This window comes from Ambystoma mexicanum, chromosome 5q (genome assembly GCF_040938575.1).
Source record: "Ambystoma mexicanum isolate Mex_15411 chromosome 5q, UKY_AmexF1_1, whole genome shotgun sequence".
Lineage (NCBI taxonomy): Eukaryota > Metazoa > Chordata > Amphibia > Caudata > Ambystomatidae > Ambystoma > Ambystoma mexicanum.
The window spans coordinates 689,061,468-689,089,411 of NC_090933.1; the positions used below are offsets into that span (position 1 = coordinate 689,061,468).

General features: G+C 46.3%; 1 protein-coding gene across 1 annotated transcript in view; it reads right to left on the reverse strand.

The window, feature by feature from the left end:
• Positions 1–27,944, reverse strand: part of ARFGEF1 (ARF guanine nucleotide exchange factor 1) — a 1,973,034-nt gene that overhangs the window by 1,767,929 nt on the left and 177,161 nt on the right. The gene's annotated exons all lie outside the window — the stretch shown is intronic.

Consider the following 27,944-nt stretch of genomic DNA (forward strand, 5'->3'; position numbering starts at 1 on the left):
TGAAGTCTCCTGCCACAAGACCTCATATGTTAAACACAGCATCTCGAGTGTACATCGAAATCAATTAGTTATTCACATAGCTGGCAGAAATGTAAAGTTTGAAATATTTTAGTTTGCAAATATTTTAGAGAAAAAGGTCGAAAAATGTGTATTTGTTAGAGCAGAAAGGTATTAAGCAAAAGGAGTTTGGGTTGGAGAACTATCTAGGGTTATGGGGGCTTTCCCCCAAATTGAAATGGAAAAGAGGAGAACTGGGGAAGTTTGTTATACCGAAGCCTTCACCATGTCAGTCTATATCAAACAAATCATTCATTTACTCTTCACTCTGATTTTTAGATTATAAAAGATATTTTCCATGTAAAATGTAAGTTTCAATTGATTGAACATTGTGTCAAAAATTACCAGGTTACTCACCGTTGTGACCACCTTACTCCTAGTCCATAGTCCCCTTTCCTCCATACTTATGGGACATCTCTCCGTCCTCTGGGACGGGACAGGAGCACTTTGTAAAAAGCATCCACATTTTTTTCAAAAATATGTCCCTCCTCTCTTTCCTGCGCGGGGCCCGGCACGCGGCCGTAACCCCGCCCACCTTGGCTCTGCCCCGCACATCGCCCATCAGTCCTTTTCTATCGCAGGGTCAAAGACCCATTAGCAATAACAGAGGAACCTTATTAGAGGGGACGACGGGTGGGCGTATGGAGGAAAGGGGACTATGGACTAGGAATAAGGTGGTCACTACGGTGAGTAAACTGGTAATACTCCTACGTCCCATCCCCTTTCATCCATACTTATGGGAGATTCCCAAGCACTCCTTACAGGAACTATGGGTGGATGGAAAAACCCCTTACTGAAACAGGTTCTTCAGCACAGCCTGACCAAACTGAGCGTCAGCTCTAGAGCTCAGATCGAGGCAGTAATGCTTACAGAAAGCAGATGGGGAGGCCCAAGTAGCCGCTTTAGCGATCGACTCCCAGGGAACATACTTCTGAAAAGCAACCACGGCTGCCTTGCCCCGCACCAGGTGTGCATGGATACCTTTAGGAGGTTTCAGCTTTTGGACGGTGAAAGACTCCGTGATACAGGCGGCAATCCATCTGGCAATAGATGCCTTAGACGCCGGCCTGCCCTGAGGGTTACCGAAGGTCACAAAAAGTTGGGAAGAATTCCGAAGCTCGGAAGTCCTGTCCAGGTAGAATTTAAGAGCTCTTCAGACATCCAGGCAGTGTAGAACCCTCCGAGACAGGGTTGGGAAAAAAGACCTGAAGGGAAATCGACAGATTCAGATGGAATTCGGTCACTACCTTTGGTAGGAAAGCTGGGTTCCTCCGAAGGACTACCTTGTCCTTGTGAAAGACCGAGAAAGGATGCTCCACCGACAATGCCTGGAGCTCACTCACTCTCCTCGCAGACGTACCAGCGACCAGAAAGGACACTTTCCAGGGCACGTACTTGAGGTCAACCGTAGCCATTGGCTCAAAGGGTTTATGGCACAGCGCCGTAAGACTACATTTAGGTCCCAAGGCGGATGAGGACTACGAACCTGAGGGTAGATGCGTGTCAAGCCAGCAAAATGTCTCTTCACCACCGGGTTAGTTAGAGAATAAGAACACCGTTCTGTAGAGAGGTAAGCGGAAACCGCTGAGAGATAAGTCCTGCAAGACAGAACATGAACCCCTGACTCTGCTAGGGAGGATACGAAGGACAGCACCGTGTCAATCGTTGCCACCCGCAGGTCCAATTCTTTCTCCAAATGACAGAACCTGAGCAATTTACTCTTGTATTGGGATCTGGTCGAGGGTTTCCTGGCTGCCTGGATAATGCGCATGTTATCCGCAGACAAGACCAAGCGCTCTAGAGACTTGAACTCAGGCACCATGCCGCCAAGTTGAGCGATTGTGGGGAGGGGTGCCACATCTGTTGTTCCCCTTGGTGAAGAAGATCAGGAGTTACTGGTAACCTGATCGGCGGACAAACCAACAGGTGTTGAAGTTCTGAAAACCAAAACCTGGCCGGCCACCACAGAGCTATCAGTAGAAGAGAACAGTTGACAGAGCTCTTCAACTTCCAAATTGCTCGATGAACTAGGGGGAGAGGCGGGAAGACGTAAGCTCTCATGTTGTGCCATGGAATCTCGAGAGCGTCCCCAAGAGAGGAGGCTCCCAGCCCCCCTCTGGGAGGCATACTGAGGAAGCTTCTTGTTTACCGCCGTGGCGAAGAGGTCCACCTCGGGAGTGCCCCAACGCGAGGAAATCCATGAGAGGATCTCCGCCTTCAACTCTCACTCGTAGCTGACCACTGTCCGCCGGCTGAGGGCATCCGCAGTGACATTCAGCTGGCCCGGGATGTGCACTGCAAGCAGCCAGACCCCATGAAGCAGGGCCCACTCCCAAATCCGGATGGACAGGTACTCGAGAGGGGGAGACTTCATTCCGCCTTGCTTGTTTATGTAATACATTGATAACACATTGTCCGTTCTTATGCGGACCACCTTGTTGACAAAGAGCGGTCTGAACACCTTGAGTGCCAGAAAGATCGCCAGAAGCTCCAAATGATTTATCTGCAGGAGCTTGTCCTGAAGCGACCAGAGGTCCGAGACCTGAAGAAGATGGGGCTGGGTCCTGAAACCCCGCGCCCACCGACTGGTTGCTGAGAGATGACCACCAGTCCAGGTCCACTCTCATGGAATCCGGAATCATTATCCGCTTTGAATCCGGGTCCACAGCCTGATGCCAGGAACTCCGAAGAGCCATCTGGTTCCGTCTCATTTTGAGACAAGCAAGGGGAAGAGCCAGTACACACGAAGCCATGAGGCCCAGAAGCCTCTGGGACCACCAGGCCGACATGCTCTCCGACTGCGCAAACATCTGACACGTGGCCAACAGATCCGCCATTCTGTCCCGGTCAGATACACTCGGCAGTCGATCGTGTTCCAACAAAAACCCAGGAAAGTCAGGTCCTGTGAGACCGTCATGGAGAATTACCGCCAGTTCACCGACAGCCCAAGATGGAGCAGGAGCTGAAGGAGAGACTGGAGGTTGCCCGCTGCTGCCAACGGACAAGGGCTGCGTAGGAGCCAGTATGGATACCCTGGAGACGAAGATAGGCCGCAATCACCGACATCATCTTCGTGAAGAAACGCGGCACCGAGCAGAGGCCAAAAGGAAGCACCCGAAACTGGAAGTGCTCCTCTCCCAAAGAGAAGCGGAGGTATCTCCTGTGTGGATTCCAAATCAGGATATGCATGTACGCATCCTGAAGATCCATCACGCTGAGCCAATCGCCCATCTGCAAAGAGGAGCGAATCTGGCCGGGCGTGATCATCTTGAATTTCTCTTGGGGTAGGAAAAGATTGAACTGGGAAAGGTCTAGGATGGTGCGCAGGCCAGCCTGGTTGGGTTTGGGCACCGTAAACAGCCGGGAGTAAAAACCCTCCCATCGCTCCCCAATGGGAACGGGTTCCACAGCTTTGAGGTGCAGAAGTTTCTGAACCTCAGCCTTGAGGGAGGGTGAGCCCGACAACTGAAAAGGAGGGTTGAGTGGTGGGGTAGGGGGTAAAGGTAAGCGGAAGCCCGCTCGAGCGACTGACAAGACCCATCTATCTTCTGTGATGGTCTGCCACGCCTCCCAATGAGACGCAATGCGTCCTCCCACTGGGGTCTCGTGCGAGCGCGGAAAACCCTAATTTGGCAGGCTTATCGGTGGCGGTGCCACCTGAACCTGATGAGGAGGCTGAGGAGCGGGAGAAAAACCGTGTACGCTGTTGTCTACGGCGGTTATTCCCCGCAGGAGTATCCACTCTGTGAGATTTGCGGTCGAGGAAGCCCCTAAAACCAGAGGAAGGTCGACTTTGCGACAAATGTCTTTGAGACTTGAAAGGAGCTTTAACCAGAACAGACAATGATTTAGCCGTCTGAGTGCTATCTTTGGTTTTGGTGAGCTCTACATCAGTAGAAGAGTGAAAAAGCTCCTTGCCATCGAATGGAAGGCCCAGAACCTTGTCTTGCACTTCCTTCGAAAACTTAGTGGCATGCAGCCACGCTTGCCTTGAGGTATCAACCCCAAGCATCAGGCCCCGAGCCGAGGTGTCTACGTGATGAGCCGCATGTGCTCCTCAAACTCCGACAGACCTCTCCACATCCACGTTAGCTCCCGCCAAAATCAATTCTGCATTGGCCTGCATGAGCAGCAAGGCCGAATTGGCAAAGATTTTCCTCCCTAGGGAGTCCAGGAGCTTGTCCTCCTTTCCCAAGACCTGAGTAGCCATCGCAGAGGAGGATGCTGCAGGCCTGGATTGCAACGTAGCTGCAGCCACCACTGTGGAGGAGGGAGGCGGACAAGACGACAAGGCCACTTCTTCCGAAGAATGCAGCCTGTACCTCGCGTCAATCTTTTTATTGACAAAAAGTCCCGAGTTTGGCTTTTCCCAAACTCTTCGGACCTCGACCAGAACGTCCTTCTGCAAGAACAGGCCGGTACGCTCCAAATGAGACAAGGTGAGCGCCTCAGAAAGCATCTCCTACGGAGCGGGTACCTCGGGCACCGGAACATCTAAGAAACTCATCATGTCCAGCACCCGGTCATGGAAAGCTCTGATAGAGCGGGGAAGGTCCTCGTTGTCCTGATCGCCTTGAGGGTCATCTGACAAGTCAGGATCCTGCTGAGCCGTGTCAGGCACTGCCTTGTCCACTGGGGACAATGGTGGCAAAGGCGGAAGCGCAGGGGGAGGCACCGCGGGCAAGGGAGGCTCCGGCGGGACCACCGGCGGAACGGGTGGAGCCAGAGGCGCAGGTGGACATATCTCCTTGAAAAGCCCTTTGAAATCTTCCCTCATGGGGTCGGTGCGCATAAGTGCTTGAAACTTACCGAAAAAGGCATCCTCAGGAGATTGTTTCGGAACCCGAGGATGCCTCTCATGAGGTGGACAAATCCAGGGACGTAACGGGGAAGGGTGCCACACCAGCCCCTCCGCCGACGTATCCACATAAATCAAGGGAGCCGCCCCCGCGGGCGATGAAACATTGTGCGGAAGAGGCATCCGGGCGTTCCAATCATAAACCGGCCGGTAAGGATGCGCACAAGGGACCTTAGGTTCACCCAAAGGACCGAACCCTACACCAGGGGCCGATGGCGTAATTGTAGGGGTAGTACCTAAAATGGCCGCCGTGGTCGTGGCGGGAACGGCCCCCATTTTGTCCTCATCTGAGGGGAACTGCGGCACGTGAGGAAGTGAGGCAGGGGTCCCCGTCGATGGGTCAGGGGGTCTTAATTTTAGCCTTAAGGTAAGGAACCTTGGCAGAGCCGGTACTATGAGGCCTGGAATGTTTCTGCGACATACCAACCGTCAACTGAGCCTTCGAAGGAAGGGCCTCGGCACTGCCGGTAAAAGAAGAAACTTTCTTCTTTGCCCCCTCAACAGATCTGGTGTCACCACAAGAACGGGAATGGTGAGCAACCGCTTTCACCGACAGGGCCCTGCCCGGCCCCTCAGAACTGTTGGTAGCCTTAGCCTCTGTACGAGGGAGATCGGACCTAGGCCCGGTAGAAGCCTTATCGCAAGGGCCTCGAACATTCGTTCGGTAACCTCAAGCCCAGCCAAGACCTCGGGGCGCACCCCGGTTTTGTTTTTGAGGGAAGCCGGAAGAGCGGCCGTAGAGCAAGCTCCGGTACCCCACGAATCAGTAGAACTGGGTCTACAAACAGCCCCCACAGGAAGGGCCTCGGAGCGTACTCCGGTGAACACAGGCCCCTTACGGAGACCCTCGGAGAAATATCGGAGAATATCGGAGAAAACTCTGGTAGAATTATTAGGCCCGACAGGCACCTCAGGGCGAACCCCGGTAACAGAGCGATCAACGCCCCTCCCGGCCCGAGAGGAACCCGGAAAGGTATCCCCCGGCCGGGGTGCTCTGAAAAGTAAAGAACTTACCGGGCGTTTTTTCTTCTCGTCAATGAACGCCTGAAAATGAGAAGGAGGAGTTTGTCCGCTCCCACCTCTCCAACCGACGTTGAAGTGCCCGGACCGAAAGGGAGTCACAGTAAAAACAGGAGTCCCAACTGTGTTCCAGACCCAAACACTCTAAACAAAGAGGATAGGGATCCGCCCTCGCGAAGCGACGGTGACACGATGAACAGTATGGAAAATCTAGTTTAAAAGACAGACTAGTAAACGAACGCTAGTGAGAGCCGGAGAGGAAAACAGGGAAGAAAGTCTTCCGAGGATGCAAGTGTGTCCGGCCCCCGATTGTGCGGAGAAAAGGACTGATGGGCGATGCGGAGCCAAGGTGGCCGGGGTTACGGCAGCGTGCCGGGCCCCGCGCAGGAAAGAGAGGGACACTTTTTTGAAAAAAATGTGGATGCTTTTTACAAAGTGCTCCGGTCCCGTCCCACAGGACGGAGAGATGTCCCATAAGTATGGAGGAAAGGGGAAGGGACGTAGGAGTATGTGTATCCCGTTAGATTAGTATGTACTGTCGTAAAACTATTATTCCTGTTGTGGAGAAAATGTTTCCTGAAGTGCGTGGTACATCAGGTATGCAGCTTCATATTGTTTGGGTGGGCTTAAAAAGTATGATTTGGAAGAAAATCATCACAGGTATTTGACTAGTGAATATTTGGGTATATTTCTTTTGGTCAGTTAATTTCGATCACTTGAATTTCATCTAAATAATACTGAATGATATAAGGCACACTCTAGGGAACCGTGAATACGATACCTGGCTCCACTTGCAGAGCAGCTAAGCCGGACTCACACAAGTTCATGTTTCATCTCCAATGGTTGTGGTTTGACAGGATGGCGTTAGAACAGGTTCTCTCAGTGGTTACAATGGGTTACAGGAGGTGGCCCACAGATAGGGTGTCCCCACAATGGAGTTCGCCTTAGGATTTGCTCCACCATTGCTGTCCTTTGTGAGGAAGGGGATATAAAATGGGATATCTCATTGAGAACAGTCCAACAAGCATATCTCTTGTATTCTTGATCTACTGGCCTTCAACCAGACGCTGCTTCCACTGGTACAATGTCACACGCATTGTTGTCCAAGACTTTCCTCATTCATGATTATACCAATTAGGGATCTGGGGAACAAAAGCCAATCCCTTTGAGCTCTAGGGAATGTTTAAACAAACAAAAAAAAATCCAGGAGGTTGAGAGTAGTCTATGCCAAGGTAAAGGGCTACATGGTTCTTGGCTAATTAAGCTCAAGATGAAGTCGAGGGTTTTTGATCTGCCCCTGAACAGCCCCTTGGTGCTTTTACTGCACAGTACTTTGATTCTTTCCATACAGCATACAATTATCTGGGTCTTTACGATAATCAATAGAAAAGTTGAAAAGTCCTCCACCAACCACGAAATGTATGCCACCTCACATTCCCTTCTTCTGCTGTTAATCTGTTTCATTATCTCTGGAGAAGGGAAAAGTGATGGAGAGAAAAAAAGAAATTCCAAACGATATCAGATAGATGGACAGAATGAGCCATGTGAGCCACGTCACACATGCCACAGCACCAACCAGTAGCCATCAGAGGAAGTTCAAATCCAGATCGGAGCCAAATGAGCAAAATACTGTAGGTGTCTGGTCTTAAAAGGCATTACAAGATATTTATGTGTTATTAAATATGCTAACTTTTCTAAAGAATTTATGAACTAGAATTCAACTTGAGAAAAATGTTTATTTGAACAATAGATAAGTTTGGATGAAATGAATGTGATACTAATGGTTTGTGACTAGGGGGTGGGTCGTTGACCTGATATTTTAATAGATTTGAGTTTCCCTATAAAAATAAGTATGAATAAAACAATCTGGACTTTCGTCAATCAATAAGTATGGAGGGTTATTTATACACTGTGTCTTGAGTGTTATGTTGTTTGAAATAGATGAATTGAGTGCATAAAAATAATTAAAGCGCATATTGTTTGAGAAAAAAAAAGATACAATACCCCCAGCTCTTGGGTAACCCACAATATGTAAAATATGTTTCAATACACACGCATTTCATTCAGCAGGTCATCTGCAGCCTCTGCATTCCAGAGACTTATGGATAGAATACTGAGGAATACGCACAATATGATATAGTTCCAAGATGATATATTACCTTATGGAAAAAATGCAAAGGAACGCGATTTAGCCCTTTACAAAGAACTCAAAAGACTACAAGAAGCTGGTGTAATGTGGCATTAAGCCCCCGTTCCAAGGGCTTAACTGGGGGGTAACGGGAGAGGGCCATTAACGAGGACAATTATTATTTTTGTATAACTATGAAATTGTGGATGAATTGTTATATTTGTTATATGTTTTTATCTTGTACTTATTGATGAGTTGTATGAGTATTTGTATGGATGTGGATAAATGTATGAATGATTTAATAGGATGATTTTTATCAAATTTTGATGTTTTTATAATATTCCAGCTATGTAAAATAAAAAATCGTTAGAGTGCAGATTAGTTTGTGATTAAATTCACAGAGAAAAATGTATTAGGTACAATAAAATCCTTAATACGCTTTTTTGCAAATTGTTTCCTCTGAATGCAGGGAGCCATGATACAGTGCAACACTTGGGAAGAGAGGATGGCAGGGTGAGAGAGCCCTCTCTGCAGTCTAATGACTATAGATAACAGTTATTGGCAATGGCAACAGTTTTGACTTGTGTAGACAAAGGAAAGGCATTTGCTAGGCACAGTTGTAATGGTACTAAATTGCCATTAATGGAAGCAGCTCCAAAATGGTGCAAGTAGCTGGGCGTATATGTGCAGTGCCTGGCAAATGCCTAATACATATACACAAACCAAAACTGTTGGCTTTGCCAATGCTTGTTTTTAAAAGTACTTAAGTAAATAAGCATGCTGCTTATAAACAAATGGATTTTTATTACTACAACTCCAATTTAACCATTAACTCGCAGAAGTTTGCTTTGAAGAAACAATGGCAGGCACTTTGAGCGCAAGTTTGATATTAACACTTGAAAAAGCCAGCTCAAAAAGATCCCAGGATGGTGTGTTTTGGGCAGGAAACGGGTGGCAGTGGTCCCCGGGATTAGCATGGCCATGAGCAGACAATGGATGGAGAACTAACCAAACAAACACTCACAAGCTTTGTGCCCCTCCTCAAATGCCATCTCCCACTAGCTGTACTCCAATGCAATAGTTTCCAAAACTAAACATGTACTGAAAACGGACATATGCTGAAAATCTACAAATCAGAGGAGAAAATGTGGTTTCTAAGCAGAAACTTTGTCTCAGGCTATTTGATAAAGCCCATCAAGGTCCCATGGGAATCACACGGACTAAGATGAGTTAGACTAGAGCATGCTACTGGTGGCCACCGATAGACCAGGAGTTCGACAAGTTCGGATGTGTCACGTGTACAATGAAAGCAACAAGAGGCTGCATGTCCATCAAGCTGCCGTCACCAGAACGAGGGCTCCGAGGAACAGTGGGAAAAGATTGGTTTAGACTTCATCAGACCACTGTATCGCAATCAATCGCTACAGCACAGTTCTGCTAGACTACATGTCCAAATAGGCTGAACTGCACTTTGTCTCCAACATCACCACGGGCATTGAGATTCATGTACGTAAACAAGTATTTTCAGCCAGAAGGAATCTTTTAGCAAATTGTAACAGATAGTGGATATTTCATCTTCGACTCCACACACTCCTTCTCGCCTCACATCTGACGTCTCTAAGAAGTCACTCTACCAGCTGCACCTCCTCAGAGGTATTCTTCCTTTCCTCTCCTTCCCCCAGAAACGCTCCAGAGCCCTGGTTCTCTCTAGGCTGGACTACTGTAACAGCCTCTTTCTAAATCTGCCTACCTCTGCTCTCCGCCCTCTGCAACTTATCCAGAACAGGACTGCGAGATTTGTCCTTGGCCTCAAGCCCAGGGATCGTATCTCTCCAGGACTGAAATCTCTGCACTGGCTCCCAGTGGCTGTGAGGATTAAGTTCAAAACCCTCTGCATTGTTCACCAGGCCTTCTGGGGCCTGGGACCGCATTACCTTCATCTCTCTCTTCCTAAATATCTACTTTCTCAAGCTCTTCGCTCATCCACCTCCAACTCCCTCGGGGTCAGCCGCTTCTCCAAACAACGAGTTGGCTGGGGCCTCCCTCTGGAACAGCCTTCTTGCCTCCCTGAAACTTGAGGAGAACCATCTCCAGTTCCGGAAGCACCTCAAAACCTTCCTCTTTGCTTCTACTTTCTCTCCCCCTCTCCCCTACTAAACTCCTGGCTGAAACTGGATACCTGGCCACCCTTTCTGATCTCGGGCCCAGGCTTCGCCAGTTGCACACCTGCACTGCCTCCCTGGCAACCCCTGCACCTGGGGACTGTTTTCTGTATCCCTACAGTCCCCCTACCAGCACCTATGTCTGCACTTAACTTGCACTGGCCACCAGCTAGCCGCTTTTTATTAATCTTATTTATTCTACTATCCTATGTACTGCACTTCCCTTCTCCCATCCCCCACGCACATTTCCCCTTCCCCCTTCTCTTGCGCGATCTGAATGTCACCTGGCCTAGTAAGCTCGTTGTCTGTCTTCCCTTTGTTCCCCCTCCCTTGCCTCGTTGCGCCTCTGCTTCAGAAGGACCCAAAAAAATAGGGAAGAAAGGTGACTCTGGGTATTATAGTTCAGTATTGTATGACATCGCTCAAATATTAGCAGGCTCGAAAATGGAATAGGAAATCTAAAGCATACTTCCCCAAAGCAGAGCGGATAATTCTGCCTGCAATAATGTAGATGAGAGGTTGTTCACTCACAAAAGGGATTATCTAAGAACTTGGAATCAGGATCATGCCCCTGATGGGGCCCAAGGAGAACGCATCCAGGGTGATCATACACTCCATACTTCCAAAGTCAGAGAACGCACCTCAAACAGTAGAAATGAGGCAGGTGGAGACACCACATTTGAAAAATATTGCCCAATTGATGAGCCTAAATCTGCGCTCCTTTGCTGGAGCTTAACTCCAATTCGCCCACTAAAAGGCATTCTTCTTTCACCCCTTGCACTGTATCCAAGGAGACCACAATCATACTCAACATGAAGCCCACCTCATGTAAAGGCGATGCCTGCCCATCTAGGCTCTTGGTACAATGCCTTGAGACTATTAGTCCCTGGATCACTAAACTGATCAATCAGTCCTTTATTGAGGGCCAAGTACCGGAAAACTTCAAGGAAGCTAGGATTACACCTTTGCGTAAGAAAACTAATCTTGACCCCCCTTCTTGCAAAGCACTATCGGCCAATGACTAATGTGCCCTTCCTTCTGAAGGTTATGGACCGTGTAGCTTATCTTCAGCTACAGAAATTCATCGACGACAATGCCATCCTCGGTCCTCACCAGTCAGCCTATCGAGCTAGTCACGGCACAGAAACAGCCATGCTAGATTTAAAATCGAAGCTAGGATCCATCATCGATCGTGGCCATCCAGCCCTTTTGATATTGTTAGATCTCTCTGCTGTGTTCGACTTAGTCGACCACGCGCTACTGGCAACGAGGCTGCAATCCCTTGTTGGCTGTACAAAACTTACCACACAATGGTTAGCCTCTTTTATTGATCCCCGCAACGCCTGCGTGGTCATCCAAAATTCATCTTCTATACCTTCTTTGCTTACATGTGGTGTTCCCCAGGGATCCTCTCTGTCCCCCTCTCTTTTCAATATCTATATCCTGCCTCTGCTTCTGTTGCTTGATGACCTGGGTGTCTTGTATACCAACTATGCTGATGACACCCAGGTCATCCTCGAACTCTCAGGTTCTTACTCCAGGGAATCTAAAGCCATTTCTGCCATCTACTCCATCATCCACTCCGAATTTCATGGCACTGAATGCAGACAAAACAGAGATCCTTATTGCTGGATCTAGTCACATGCTAAAGAACCTCTCTAAGGAATATGCTTCATTTTCTATCGCCAATGTTTCCATCCCAGTGGCCCAAAGCGTTAAGACTCTCGGCGTCACTATTGACGGCGAACTATCAATGCATCGACATGTGGCTAAAATTCAAGCCACCTGTGACTGGATAAACAGGCAACTGTGTGCAATGCATCCGTTCCTATCGGTTAGCAATATGTCCCTTCTTGCATCCACCCTTGTAAATTCCAGGTTGGACTATTGCAACAGTCTTCTAGCAGGCATGTCCGCCGCCAATATCGCCGCCCTTCAGATTACTCAAAACGGCATGGTCAGAGCCGTGCTTGGTCTACCCAGGCATTTTTCCATTACTGAAGCCCGGAAGAAACTGCATTGGCTTCCCATCAAGCACAGGGTATCTTTCAAGGTACTCACTCTTACATTCAAATGCTTGAACAACTCGGCACCCAGCTACCTGACAGTGCATTCATCCCTGGTCGATCACTTAGGTCCACCGAGCAAGTCAGGCTTTGTCCACCACGCTTTCGCTTAGTCAAATTTGGAAAAACCAATTTCAGTGTCTCAGTGCCAACTTTATGGAACTCACTTCCTCTTCACCTCAAGAGCTCCACTTCACTGGTCAACTTCAAGAAGAATCTTAAGACTCATCTCTTTAGTACAACCTAGTCTCCCGACTAGACTGTTGCCTTCTTTGATCTCTGACATTCTTTGTTCTCACAGATTGTCCTTGTTCGGTATGGTTTTGTGTGCGCCGTGAGGCCCGCAGGCGATTTTGGCGCGTTATTAAGAATTTAAAATAAACATTTAATCAACTCGAACCTAAAATCGTAAGGAGGCAACCGAGCCCAAAATAATTTTTGATTGGGAACATAATTAAATATAAAAGGCAACCACATGCCAGCAGTGCCCACAGAGGCAACTAACAAACAGTAATCACCCAAAGCTAAACGGTCAATAAGCAGAACAAGCCAAGATAGAGCAAACACTTGGAAACCGCTAGATTGTTAACCTGGTAGGTCTCTTCGAGCTCATGAGGTCATAATTGGCTTAAAGTAGCCTTCTTCATGTAAAGAGGCAAATTACTCCACCCATCAAACTAACAGGTCAGAACCCCAATACTTTAAAGGACATGCCTCCTAGCATTTCCCTGAATGCACGACTTTCCATAAATAGAATTCTATTATCTCTTTTATTTATGTACTGTGTTTGTTCCCCAGTCTCCCTTCTTCACCCACTTACTTTGTTCAAAAAAGGACTCTCAAGGCTGTGCTGTATTATTTCTTCACAGAATTGCTTTCCCACTCGTGGTTTCCTTTCCATTGTGTGGTAATGCTGAGCAATAGCAACACTTGAAACTAAACCAGTATAACTCTCAAAGATAGCTTTTTTGAGTATTTGTTTAAGGAAGGGGTTGGAACAAATGCCTATTGGATGTAGTCAACGCCTGTGTAAATTATTGCTATTGCTGGAAGTGAATCACCAGCAGTCTGTTTACAGTATCTATTCCCTGGTAGGAGCCCGCTCTTTGGAGGATCCATAAATCATTATTTGCGGCATGGAGAGTCATGCAGAGTGGTGATTGAGTGGTCTGTGGTGGTCCGTGGGGGGCTCGGTGGGGCTTACCAGTGCAGGGTAAGTGAACTCTGCCTGGTTAGAGTTTCTTGTGCCTTTCCAAGTGGACATTCAAATTCTCCTGGACACAACACAGACAGAGAAGGTCACGTCTACCAGATACATTAACGGGAGTTCTAGAGGGTCCACCCCTTTTCCTCCCTTCGGTGCATTATTTGATCGGCCCCATGTCCTCCCGATTGTCTCCTTTGCCTATTCCCAAATCCATTGGCCTGGTGGTCCTGTTGGTGAGGCCGTAAATTGGTCAACTGTATCTTTGCTCCCCCCGCCCCCCAACGGGATGTGCGCTACACAGTAAGGCGATGTTTGATCTAAATAACTTTCCGGATGCCCATTTGGGGGTGACCTGGCTCAGGCACTGAATATCCCCATAATACCCAGAATTGAGGCCAACAAAGTAAGGGGTCGGTCTCAGTGGGGCCAGTTGCTGCGATACAGTGTGTTCTTTGCCGAGTGGGTGAAAAGTTTCTGTCAATCTCAGCCGTGCTGGTGCTGGAAATCAGTGCTCCAGCCTCCAGGGAGCCCCCTATTTGAGATTTTCCTTTAACAAATCTGGTTATGTCTTTTGAATTCTTGCAGGAGGACTATACCAACTCCAAAACCAATATGGGGACGATGTTAAACAAGTTAGCTTTTTTGGAAGGTTTTATATTTGGATTGGTAACACCTACCCCCTCCTTGCCTTTGAGTAGGGACTTGTTACAGTCTGTGATAAGTGTTTAAAATCCTGTTGGTAATCATATGGAGTCCCTGTTGATGTGTCATCAGAGTTTAAGGGAAGCTGCCGGAGCAGCTGCTGATGATGATGATGATGATGATGATGATACGGCAAGGGACCCCGCCAAGCAAGATCCAGGGGGATTAATCAGAGTAAATATGAGATGCCAGCAGCGAACTGTGACATCAGCAATCCCTCGAGTTCCGTTTCGGAAACTAGAGAAGTGGGCTCGGACCCTAGTGGTGGGTCTACAGATAGGCTGGTTGTCCAAAGCAAAACAAAATTCACCACCAAAAATAAAAGAAAAACATACAATTGAGACTAAGTTAAAAACAAGGGTTCAAGAACGTTTTTATGCCAACTACAAGGCCTTATAGGAGTAGAAGCCAGTGGTCACTCAATTGGTGTAGTTCAATCTGATGACCGGACTAGTGTGGGAAACCTGGATACGGGAGGGTACAGGAGAGGGGGGTGATACAGTCTGGGCCACATATAGCTGCTGAGACTAACTCCTCAAAGGAGCCAAAACTTAGACCAAATAAAGGGGGTAAGAAAGGGTGTAAGCCCTTATCAGGTAAACAGGCCATTATGCAATATTTGAAACCTGCAAATACGCCTAAGGATTTGTCAAAATTTTTTAATTTTTTTATTTAAAGCATTCAGCGTAAAAAAATACAAACTTTTAGTTACATAAAATATTTTCCCTCATCCACATACACAAGCCAAACCTATTATTTTCTATCCAGACGACTTTGATTAATTGTGAGAAGGGGTTTCTTTTAATGACCGGTAGGAGCTGTATACACCCAGGTTGTTTGAAAAAGAAATGAGAATTGCCGATTTACGGGATGTTGTAAGTACAGACTCCTGTCAGTTTAGGAACAACCCAGGATTGCCTCCTTTGCAGGCTGTGTTTGTAGGCTGCTCACAGCATGAAAAGGACAGAAGGATTACTGTAAAAGATTTTGGGTTAGCTAAAAACTTTAAAATTGCCCCTGCAGCTAAATTAGACAGAGGGAAATGTTGGGTTGTTCCTTACACTGGAGGAGAGGCATCGTGTTATCATGGGTCGGACAGTTGTTGGACCCTTAAACCAAGGTCCTCAAGTAACGGACGTTGCTACTTTGCCCCCAAAAAGGACAGATATGGAGGAGTCTTGTAACATCAAAGGTAATAGGTTTGTGACTTTGGAAGAGAGACATAGAAAAATGGCTATCTGGGGTTGGGATGACTTGAACAAACAACAACCAGTAAGAGCATAGTCTAATGGCCGGGGCCTATATGACCGGCATGGAATAACCCATAAGGATACTAAGACAGAAGATACTCGATGTGACTCCTCCAAAAATACTCTGTATATGGAACGGATCTTTGAGGAGGATTTGTGGTCCCCTCTAATAGACAGTATGTGCTGAATTTATTTAACGAAATACCACGGTTGAGATTATTGGAGGACTGCAGATATATGAGATATAGGGTGGATTTAATTCAACTTCATTTTTGCTCTTGCATGGTCAGAATGGCCGTCAATTACCTGCATTCATGTGGTTTTGCTGTGTTTGAACAACTGCCCACATTGCCTCCCAAGGAGGTGGCTTCCAAGGTTATGATCTCTTATGTTATCAAGTTGGATAAAATTGGTGGGATAACTCCTCTAAAAATCTGTGTTTCCAATGATCATGTAAAGAATCACCGGATTGCTTTCAGGGGTCAGGGTCAAGAGATGATAACACAAACAGATGACTGGCAACACATTTCAAAATCCTTACACATTCAGGGCTCTGTGGTATTCAGGGATAAATGAAAGTCAAATAAAATTGATATGCTGGAATAATAGGGGGCGCTCTCACTACACGTTATCATCTTTTGACAAATTCATAAGGTCGTCCTTATGGGGGTCTCTTATGTGCTGCACGTAATGATCTTGGACTCTGCGCTACTAAAGTAGAGTTGGACAATCCTGATATTTAGGTTGTGAAGCTAGAGGTCACCTCAGCCTTATGAAAAACCAGTTCCACTTATATTTTGAATAATGTGCAAGTTAACATTAAGAACTGCTCAATTTCAAATTTCTTGGCCAAATTAACAAATGTATTTGCACACTGGGCTGAAGAGTGCAATCCACTTTTCTTGCTAATTGGTGATTTTAATAGCGAATGCCTGGAGGAGTCGTGGTATTGTCCAGCTACACGCACTACTAAGAAATCAGCTTCCCGTGAGCGTGGAATGCTTATCTGGGCAGAGTTAGAGCTTTGGGACATGCACACCCTAAACGGTGGTACTTTGGGGGATCAGCCCCCACAGTTTACTTGGAAGAATGGAAACGCAAAATCGACCATCTATTATTTTCTTGTCTCGAGGGGTTTAACTGTTTAAGATTTGTGGTCAAGGAGTCTGTACCATTATCCCTTGTCTCTGGAAATGCGATTTTCATATTTGATGGCCAGAGCGACCAGTGATATACTCACAGTTGAAGTCAGAAAGAGGGATAAGGCTCTTGTCTGGCGGCCTCGTAAAACTAGAGGGGTCAACCAACAGCTTGCCTCCTGCCTAGCGACGGAGGATTCAGGTTTAGTGGATCCTTATTACTATTATTACTACTCAGAAGCAGTGCAGCAATTACTGGGATGTTTGTTGGAAGACTAGATCCCATTAGTGATCAGTTTCGAACCCGAGCGGCCCATGCTTTCGATGTGTATATACAGACACATAAGAGGGCGCTACATAGTTACATTAGACAGGTGAGAGCCAGCAATTGTGATGACTATGGAACCAAAGTGCGCAAACTTAAGTTATATGAAAATTGGCTTGGGTGCAACAAGTCCATACAGGCTCAATAGGATGCAACGACCATGTTAAGTACAATTTCCATCGCTAATCCAGGTACGTTTCGGACCCTTTCGAAGAATCCAGGGGCCCAACTTGCTCTGCAAGTGAACCCTATTTGTGATCAAGTATGGGTGGAGCATTTTTCTTTGCTATATAGGGCTAAATTAACGGATACCGTTAAAGATTATGCATGCTCACTGGTCCTTGGATTTTGATCGTCATGACATTGGTAACAATCGAGAAAGGCCCCAGGACCTGATGGCCTATCAAACATGACTTTCAAATCCAATGTGGAAGTTTGGTCGTTATACATATTTAAATTATTCACAAACAATCTACTGTCACATCATCCCGCTTTCATGGAAGGGTGTGCATATAGTTATTTTCAAAAAGGTGATCGAATGAATCCTAACAATTATCGACCAATTTCCTTGTTGGGTGTCAGTAGCACCATTTTTTCTGTACTCATTTTGGAAGCATGGGCCAAGAGAGTAGGGTTAGTGGACACCGCTCAAGCAGGGTTTAGAAAAGGCTTCGGCAGATCTTTAAAATGTTTGCTTTTGCAGTTCCTATCTGGGATAGCCAGGGCTTGAGACAAACCGATATTTTTATTTTTTCTAGATTTGTCGCAGGTTTATGACTATGTCAATAGTATCAAGCTGTGGTGTAAACTGAGGGATGGTGGTTGCCCAGATAATTTGCTTAACATCTTGATTGCTTTGCCTGCAAACACGAGATTTAAAATAAGACTGGATCGTAACAGTAATTTTACCGAATGATAGTGACAGATCGACGATTGAGACAAGGCTGCGTTTTGGTACCTTTTCTATTCAATTTCTATATCCACAATTTGTTAAAAGTCTCATTAGGGTTAACAGTACCCCACCAAAAATTGGCCAATCCCACTTACAGCACATGGATTAGGCATATGGCATCATAATATGCGATCAAATCGCTATTGGCTTACAGCGGGGTATCAATGCAGTGACACAATATTTGTATAATCTGGACCAGTCAATTAAGGTCGTAAAAACAAAAGTGATAATCCTGAAACCAGCAAGCATGTAACAGAAGTTATAGTTTTGGTTTCACGTTAGATAATGTAAAGATTGAAAAGGTTAACAAGTTCAAGTATTTAGGTGTGACATTTAGAGACTTCAAGAACTAAGATGATACACTAAAAGAGTGGATGCCTAGGACTACTAATATGGCTTCCCAGTTGTGTGCTTTAGATAAACTCCTTGGGAGATGTTCTATTTAACCCATGATTCAGATGTAAATGCAAAATATTGTGCCCAGATTGAATTATGGAGCCCACACATTAGATGATCGCTCTGTTTGGGATAACATTTGAGGCTTCTTTGTGGAGGCAGACTTTGTCCTTGCCACAGGGAACCTCGATTTATGCTATACGACAGAAGCTGGGTCTTACTTCATTAGATTTTCGGGTTGCTTGGCAAACCATACAGCTATACGGTAAGTCTCTGCTGCATCCTCGCAATTCTCAATTTGTGGCAATTCATGAGCAAATTAACTTAAGAGGTTGCAAAATTTTAAATGAAGGGAAGGATGCCTGCATGAATTTTCTCTGAAGAAATATTACTGTGGAAGACCTAATGTGTGCTGTGAGAAACCTGTAGGTGTCTCACCCGCTAGTCCCCGGGGATCGGCTATCGCTTTTGGATAGAGTTCCTGGGCATGGACCAGTGCGGGAGGATCACCTGGATGAGGAGTCTTCGGGGAGTGGAAGTGAGACACCGGAGGGTGAGACGCAGTATCCCCTTCCTTGTAACACCTTTTATCCATCCTACCAGGTAGGATACTTAGAAACTCAACCCCCGCCCCTTTCCCGACACAAAAACCTTTCTCACAGACAGTTCACCTTGAGCGACAACGGACTAACACCAGAGCTGTATAGCTGCCCAGTCCAAAAACCATTGTCAGGCAATTACTGATCATTGCAAACACCGGACTTCCATCACACTTCCCCCACACAGATAAAAGGCAGAGTATGAAAGCACACTTTGAGCGAGGCAAACACATGAGGAAACAGCAGTTCCAAGATGGCAGTTTAACACAAGGAGAAAGACATTGAGACCAGAGAGGGTTGCAAGGAGGTAAGCACCCTTGACCTGTAAGACCGTTACTTTTGTGAACCTTGGAAAGTAAGAAACAGAAGACCAGGAACTAAGGCTGTTCAAACCTACACAGTGTATCAGAGGTACCCGGGGCTCTCCCGCGTTGATAACGAAGGCGGGGAGGAGCAATTGCTGCAGTGGTACTGTCCTTGGCTCCTACAATAAAGCAGCGTCAGAAAACACAGCACAACCAGTGAGTCAGAGAGACTGATACCAAACCAGCTTGTGTTTTGAACCAAGGTTGGAAGCGGCAACATAGTATAAAGTAACGCGAATACAATTGGAAGTGAAGGAAATAGTTGAATTTTGTAATGAACTTTGCAAGGCCAAAAAAAGATACCATACGCAGAGTGGTCCGGTGCACGTGGGTGCTCATTGGAAAGTCTTTGTTAGGAATCCAACTGATGCCGAGTGTGAGAGAAAGGAACATTGAGAACGAAGTGGTCATACAACGGGTTAAGGTAAACCCTGTGCACATTCGAATGATAGTTTAATGTATGTCACAATTGGTCCGAGCCCGACTGAAGAAGACTAATTGAACAAAAGAAAGGGATCTGAGCCCGGCAGAGGCGGTGTCATGACGCCTACCCCCAGGCATCCGGACCAAGCCCATCAGCCCCGGGAGCAGGCATCTAGACATTTAGTAAAACCTCAGCAGCCCCAGCTAGGGGCTATCTGGGTTCAGTCCTGGCGCCTTAGGCGCCAGGCTCATAGTAGAAATCAGTCCTGGCGCCTAAGGCGCCAGGCTCATAGTCATTACTTACCTCAGGCAGACCATGCTGCAAATGACTCCAATCCAACATGAAGCCTGAAAGGGACTATTTTGCTACAGGGACTATTTTTTACTCGGGTGTGGTTCTAGGGACTTCTTTCCTGGGACTACTTTTGAGGCTATTTAAACCACGCCTGACCAGCAACACACGCTTCGCATTATTCTCCATCCAGCAGCGTAACGCTCACCGTGCCTGCAGCCTGCATCCAGTCTTCTGCCACGCCCGCCTCGAATCCGGAGCTCCTAAAACAAAGAGGAAAGAAAGGGACAAGGTTAGAAAACAAACTTATTTCTATTCCACACCTGATTCTGGATCCATCTCGTCTCCGGACCTGTAAAGAATATAATTTCTGCACGCGCCGCACCTCCAGCTGCAGCGCCGCGCCATACTCACCAGTCTTCACAGCATCCTTCGGGTCGGCGCTGCCTCCATCATTTCCTCGCCGAACTTCGGCACATAGGAGACAAAAGAAAACCACAAGGTGAGCCGAGGGAACCAACAAATATAATTCTTACCACCATAGACCTGATTTACCACCAGAGGCATCCTTTTGTGACTCTCCATATTTTCACGTGCCACATCTGTAAAGAGAGACAAAACAACACGTTTTCCACGTGCAACATTTACCAGACAGCGCCGGGTAATACAGACTCTTACGTGAGCGCCACCAGCTGCCACAAGAGCATCTTTTCACTAGCCAGCTGCAAGACAAGAAAGGAAGGGGGGGAACAAGAGTGAACATCGGACATATTGAACTCTATGAACTTAATACTTACTGGTCCTCACCAGGAACCTCAGAGTCAATACTCTCCGGAACTCTCCCAAGCCTTCAAACCAGTGAAGTAACTGGAATTGACGCACCCCTAAAAATCCACGCAGGACGGAGAGCTCATCTTTCAAGAATGTAAGGTGAGATTGCTGTGAGGGCATTTCGGAGGTGATTAGTTGGGGAGGAATGTGGGGGGGCCATCACTTGAATCCACAAGTGGCTAAATCCATCTCTCCACTTTCAGGAGAATATTTCTACGGGTTAAGCGGACAAGATTAGGAGGGCAGACCCAGTCAGTCATCGCTGCACTACGCATCACGTGGGTGGAGACCGCAGCTGTCCAGGTCCGACCGACGCCCCTGTGGGAGCCAGGTGAGCGTAACGGGGGATCCGGGGTGAACCGAGATTTACCCGAAAAATAATTCTCTGAACCTTGATTGAAAAGGATCTGAGCCCGGAAGAGGGGGATCCAACGTTGAACTTTTTGGTTTTTAAAAGAATCTGAGCCCGGCTGAGGGGCATCCACGGTGTACACCCCAATTGACTACTGGAGAGAATGTTTGCATGTTTCTGGTACAGCAGGCCCTCGGCATCAAGAGACTTGCAAGAAGTAAAGAGACTCGGACACAGAAGGTCCTGAACTGGGAACATTTTATTATGATTTTATTATGTGATGAATTGTTCGCTGCTTTGTAATATTTTGCTTTGTTTCTTTTTTTCTCTTTTTATATTGCTTCTTTTTATACTGTTCTACTGTTTTATGAAATTGTTTTTGCAAAAGGTTTAACTTGTTTAAGCCATATTACAATAAATAAAGAACCAATAAGGATATTTCTGAAATAAACTGTCAGGGGTAAATTAACAGGCTTTCACCACATGTTTAACACCTTCAAAGACAAATGTCCAAATCAAAAAGTTCTTAACCTACTCTTACAAGTCTGTGTCCCTCCCAGGACATCCTATTCTAGAAAATAATGCTCAAACTGTGTGGCCAAGAAAAAGTTCCAAACACTAATCTTAATGAGCACTTTAAATTCACAGCTATTCTAAGCTTTCAATACAAATCCTCCAAAGATGGGCCAACAAAAGTGTTTACAAATCCTTATCTTAAAATGTCCAAACTTAAGGTAACAAAGCAAATACCTAGGTTCTCTGTGAAGGCTCTTACAGGGTTTATTCACAGTCTGGACCCCTCTTTGGTCTTCCTGCTTTCACTGCGTCTTTGAAGACCTCTCGCAGGACGCGGATGTTCTGGGTTTTTTTCTCTGGATCTTCTTCACAGGCTTTCATTTAGGCAGTGGTTTATTCGGAGCGTACTCAGCTTTTTACAACATTCCTTGCAGAAACAAGGTCTCTCCCAAACCTTGGTTTTCATCTGCTTTTATGTTATGTCTCTCCCCAGAACATGGGCTTTACACAATCAACGGAGGTCTCTCTTCAGACCTTTGGATTCTCAGCATTTACTCATGGTTGTACTGCAGATCCTGGGGGTATCCCTACAAAATATCCCCACCAAAAATATTGCCGTACATATGGCCGTTTGTCTCGCCATAGGCGATATTTTTGGGGGTGGGGGTCATAATTTGTGGGAGTGGAGGTTGCAGGGGTTTCCCCTGCACATCTTAAAATAATGCAGGGGTGTCCCCCGCAGGGTCCATGGGTCAATATCGCAGCAAAAATATGGAGATATTTTTGTATCGCAATATTTTTGCAGGGATATTAACACATGGAACCATCCTGGGGTGATCAGCATTCACTTGAGGTCTCTCCTCAGACTCTGGGTTTACACCAATCACTTTAACGAGAATGTATTCCACCTGTCATTCAGGATCCATATCAGACAGAAAACGTTATCTCGCCCTTTTGCCCTGGGTCTCTCCTCATTAGGAAGCACTTCACCTTCAGTCCTCCCTCTTCTTGACTCAAGACCATTCCCTAGGACCACCTCTCTCCCAGCAGCCTACCTTATGGGTCGATCCTCTTGGTGAGCCCTACTCAGAACAACTGCTGTTGGCTGGCCAAGGCACAGACTATTGCTTTCCAAGTAGAAGGACCCTTCTTTTATACCTCCTGTGGAGCTTTAGTACCTCTGGCGACCCTTGGGATTGGATGGGTCATTGTAGGTTTGTTTTAGGGATTTGGATTATTTTCTATTTCTAATTTCCTGTAACGGATATTCAAATCTCTCTATTTGACTTTTTCCTGATATTCGCTAACCAGGTGATTGTCCTCATCGGTTTGTTTTGCATCTTTAAATGTGAAGTGCAGCGTTGCAGTCATCTTAGAAATCTTCCGGTGCATGCAAGGGTATACATGACATCCCACGTCTTTCGGATGGCAGTCTTAAGGTTTTTCTCCTCAACCATGAGGACTGTGGTTATCTGAACGGTTTGTTTGGTAAGTTTCAAACCTGTTTCATTCGGACAGGACAAAGTTTCTTCTTTGCCAGTAGAGGTTTTAATATGGGGAACAAAGAAAGTGGCACATTCCATTTGCTTTTCAGATATTTGGGAAGTATTATGCAAGTGTGCACGAATGTCTTGAATTGAGGTTTGATTAGAAATCCCAGAAGGTATTTAGTTTTCTGAGTATTTTAGGAACGTGCATCTCCAACACCTCAAATAGTGCTATAACTCGCCGGGGTGGGGATGGCTAGCTTGGTGGATCCCAGTCCTTCCACTCCTTAGGAGGAACATCGGATAGCGGCTGAACCAACCGAATTTCTAGCAGCTCATCCAGCTCACATTGGGAGTTTGTAAAACTCAAAGTGGTTTCAATCGTCTAAAAAGGGTGAATGCTAAAAGAAATGGAAATCAGAGGCAGCAGGGATTTTGAGGACACATGCTCATGCGTCACTGCACTGAACTTTTAGGACAAAGAAGCTAGGCTCCCAACTCTGAATCAGTCTCCTGCCAGTAAGAGCCATTAGAGCATCGAAAGGACTATTCTAGCTAACTTACTTTAATTGCCAGGCTTCCCCTCAACGGAGAATTCTTGTCTATGGAAACTACAGCATATGCCCAAAGCATATATCTTTCTACATGCCTTGTTTTTGTACACGACAGCCTGGTCAGGCAGTTGTTATGCATGTTCCCAGGAAAACAGATACATTCTAAAAGGACTGAGACTTCAAAAGGGAAGTGCAAATGTCTACCGATTTGCAGGGCACAGAACACCTCTGAAAAGATGGTGCTTCCACAGGAAGGTAAGTGCTATTGCTTTATCATCTTTTGCTGCTCCTTCGTGATAGTCCCATTCCCTCAGTGTCCTCTCCTCAACGGATTCTCCCTCTCATTTTATCCTCAAACTCACGTATAGTTCTCACTTCAGGCTTCATGTTCACGTGCATCCCACAACCTCCAATATAGTACAGGCACGTTAACGCCTGATTTGCACTCTGTGTGCATCTGCTACTGAGAACGAGCATTCCGTTATTTAGTGTAGCACATGCTGCCTCATGGCATAGGTAGATTAGGCACTGCTGCTGTTTTTTGACAAGTGACATATACTGACCTTTTTTTTACATCAATAGATTTCTTTTCAAGCTCACAATCTCACTGATCACCTTACCTCTCTGGCAAGTTAGTCTCCGGATTCCCTATTTTAAGAAAAAATGAAACACTTAAGACATCTAGTCTTCCTACTTTTTCTAACAATTTGAATGTCTTTTCAGAGGTGTGAGGTTATAGTTACAGCTTAGAGTGAGGGTAGCTTTGAGACATTCTACTGTGAAAGGGGACATCTTACTGCCTCCCATACACACTTTGAAAAGAATACACCAGCATAAAGGAGGATATCATCATAACAAAGGCTGCCAAAATGTATTCAGCTTACCCGATCATTTAAAACGCACGATGGTGTGGATGTTACTAATACCGCAGTAACACTAGTCCTCTTTATACAAAGCAACTTGTTATGTGATGTTAATAGTTGGGTGAAATATTCCCTTGCTTTGCAGCTTCTGCCTGCTAGCGCAGACAAAACGCTGGCCCCCTCAGGATGCTGTGTATGAAAGTCGGTCATATGATGTTAGATGCATCTGTTGCAGACCATTTTCCGATACTAATTTTGCATGAATAAACTGAGTGCATGTACACATCCGCTATTATGTTTTATTTTATGAAAGAAACCAGACACAGAGCAAACCTATATTCTTTGCTAAGGCAGCGTTGCAAAACAGAGAAAACAGAAAATCAGCAACCCTTTCTTAAACTGAACTACTGAAGGAGCCACGCAAAGATCTACAGAAAGTCAAATGTAAACCTTAAAGCTTTCTGGATAAGATTTCCTGAAAGTCGAGGAATACCTCCCTTCTAGAGCCCTTTGGTCTTCTAGCTCCAACGCTCTGCAGATCCGACGCTTCTCTAAGCAGAGAGTGGGGGGTAGATATCTCTCCTCCGCAGGAGCCTCCCTCTCAAATGTTCTCGCTGCCCCTCTGATGCTTGAGCTGGATATCCTTAAATTCTGGAAGCTCCTTAAGACCATCCTTTTCTCTTCTTCTTTCCCACACCCCCTCCCCAGCTAACACCCCTGTCTACCGCAGTGACTAGCTGCCTGATTCCCTCCGAGTTCTACAGGGCACCAGGCCCCACCCGATGGCCAGTCCACCCACCCCCTCACAATTATCATATGGACCCTCACCACCTGCACCCCTTGCAATCCCTGGCACTTGCCCTCCTGGACTCCCTTTTGGACCTACATAGTCCCTGTGGCCCGCTTCCCTGCCCTTCGACCCCCCCCTTTTTCCACTTGCACTCTCTCCTCTTTACTCTGCAGTTCCCTTCACATCCTAGAACTTTGCATTTCGTGCAGACCGGCATATCCCCACCCCTGCACTTCTTGCTACTGCGTTTGCACGATCAGAATGTCACAGACCCAGTAAGACAATTTTTCGTATCCCACAAACCCCTTTTCTGTCTTGTGGCGCCTTGAAACACCATTTGTTGTGTAGGCACCTTACAAATATCCAATCAATAAATAAAGGATTTAGTGCAATACTGGGTGCACAGACCAATAGAAATCTTTAATTGATCGAACAAAAAGGATGGCGTATGTAACACTATGGCCTCAAGCACTACACAACAGCCTTTAGGAGCGATATGGAAGGGATGGGAGAGGCAATTTATTTTGTCCAGGTTGAGAGCAACACTCAAACTTCGAGTCCAACACAGCTCTAAAGTGAATTGAGTGGAAATCTGAGCAGAAGGGCATTGACATCATCTACACCAGAACATACCTACTGCAATGCTCTACAGGGTCTGATTGTACAATTATATGTGGTTTGGCAAACCTGTTGGGAACAATAAAAAGGAGTGGTAATCGGAAAAGAGAATCCTCGAACCCAACCACAATTCTGGATTTTTACTCAACCTAACAGCCAAGGCACCTCCTTCTACCGCCTCAAATAGACCAGTCTCTTGTACACACAGAAAAATGACCCGAGCGTGGTGTACAAGCAATAGAACGTACAAACATCCAACGGAAAACGGGCCACTTCTGCAGACCCAAAGTCATACAAGGAACAATTGATAGCGGCCACCATACATGTCCCTAAACCATATCCCTAAAGCAAAATCGTATTCTTATCGAGCTAAGACCCAATTCGGCCTACCGGAGAGGGTATTCAGGCTATAAGCACCCGGGTTACCCAGCGGTAACCCGCAGTGCTAAAAAATAAATGTATTTTCACTTATTGAATGGGACATCGCGCGCGTCCCATTCAATGAATGAAAATACTGTCTAAAGATGGCCGCCATGGAAATGAAAGGTGGGGCCCCCCTCTACCATGTCGGCGCCAGCCACGCAGCGACAGCAGAAGCATGGCAGCGGTAGAGGGCCAGCCGCCATTGAAAACAGGTCAGTAGGATGGGGGGTGGAAAGAAACAAAAAAAAAGTAGGGGTGGGGTTAAATTGGCACTGCGGGCGGGGGAAGCAGCCAGTGGGCTGCTCGGAACGCAGGCTGAGATTAGCAGTTTCAGTACACCTTTTGAGCTCCCCCGCCATGGGTGCCAATTACGTTTTCTTCCCTCTGCAATTCCTCGTGACAACATCTCCAGCTATACAAGCCTCCTGTCGAGTCCACACAGAGAGCCCCGTCAAGAACAGTCCTCCCAATAGCACGCCTACACTTCCCAAACAAGCAAGAACGAAATGTCTGCTGCATTATATAGTCTTTTCAAATACATTTGTAAGGCTATTCTATATATCTGCTTTTCATCTTGTTATGAGGTCGCCAATAATTAGAAAATAACTTCTCAGTATAACTATACTGTATTCTGTAATATACCAATTCTCATTCTACTCATACAAGGCTAAAGCCTCCAGTTACCACTTGCAAACACAGAGGTGGAAAGTGATGCAGGACAGAATATCAGCCTGGGCCATAAGCAGAAAAGCGCAGGTGTGTTTTAATGGCTGGGATTGAGCAGTTATGCGAGTCCCGATGTCACTGATAGAATGTTACAGTGCATTGTGCGAGTGAGGGTTCCAGCTGTGACAGTTCCTGGAAGGAACTGAGCTGAGAGCAGCATGGGTGGTGGTCACCGGTATTCCCTGGTTTTTCTGGCATATAACTAGCTTCGATACCCGACACCTTGGTCATGTCCTAGTCTGTACCTGAGGAGAAAAAACGACCACAACATACCCCGCAACAGAGTGGTCTCCTTCATGATTCCGTTGTGCATTCCATGCACTACAGTGAGGTACAATCCCCTAGGACCAGACATAACGTGTCTTCAAGCCTCTTGTGAGCTATGTTTTGTCTGGTTCCATGCATGATGCAATGGCGGGAAGTACCAGAAAGTGTGGCTTTGATAGTATAAGGATTTAATGATTTGTTTTACTTTAACATCTTTCTTTTTAAAGCATTTTAGGTCTCTATGTAGGTGCGTGTTTCTGAGGCAGCAATGGCCGACTGCTGAAGTGTGTTGAATAAACTTGAGAACTCATTCATCAAGACGTTTTTCAAGGTAATGCAGGGCAGCAATGGTATGAAATGTCTTCAGGTCTCCACTGTCATGAATAGGAGCGGAGAAAATTAAATCTTGGCAGATTTTCACACACAGAGGAAGCAGTTCTGGCTCAAGGATGAAATCCAATGCAAAACAATCACTGGCAAAGTCAACAGTTTTAGTAGCTCTTGCATAGGGGGGAGGACCCTCACGCTACAAGTAGAGTGGACACTCACACATCACCCAGGCAGGGTGCCCCACGG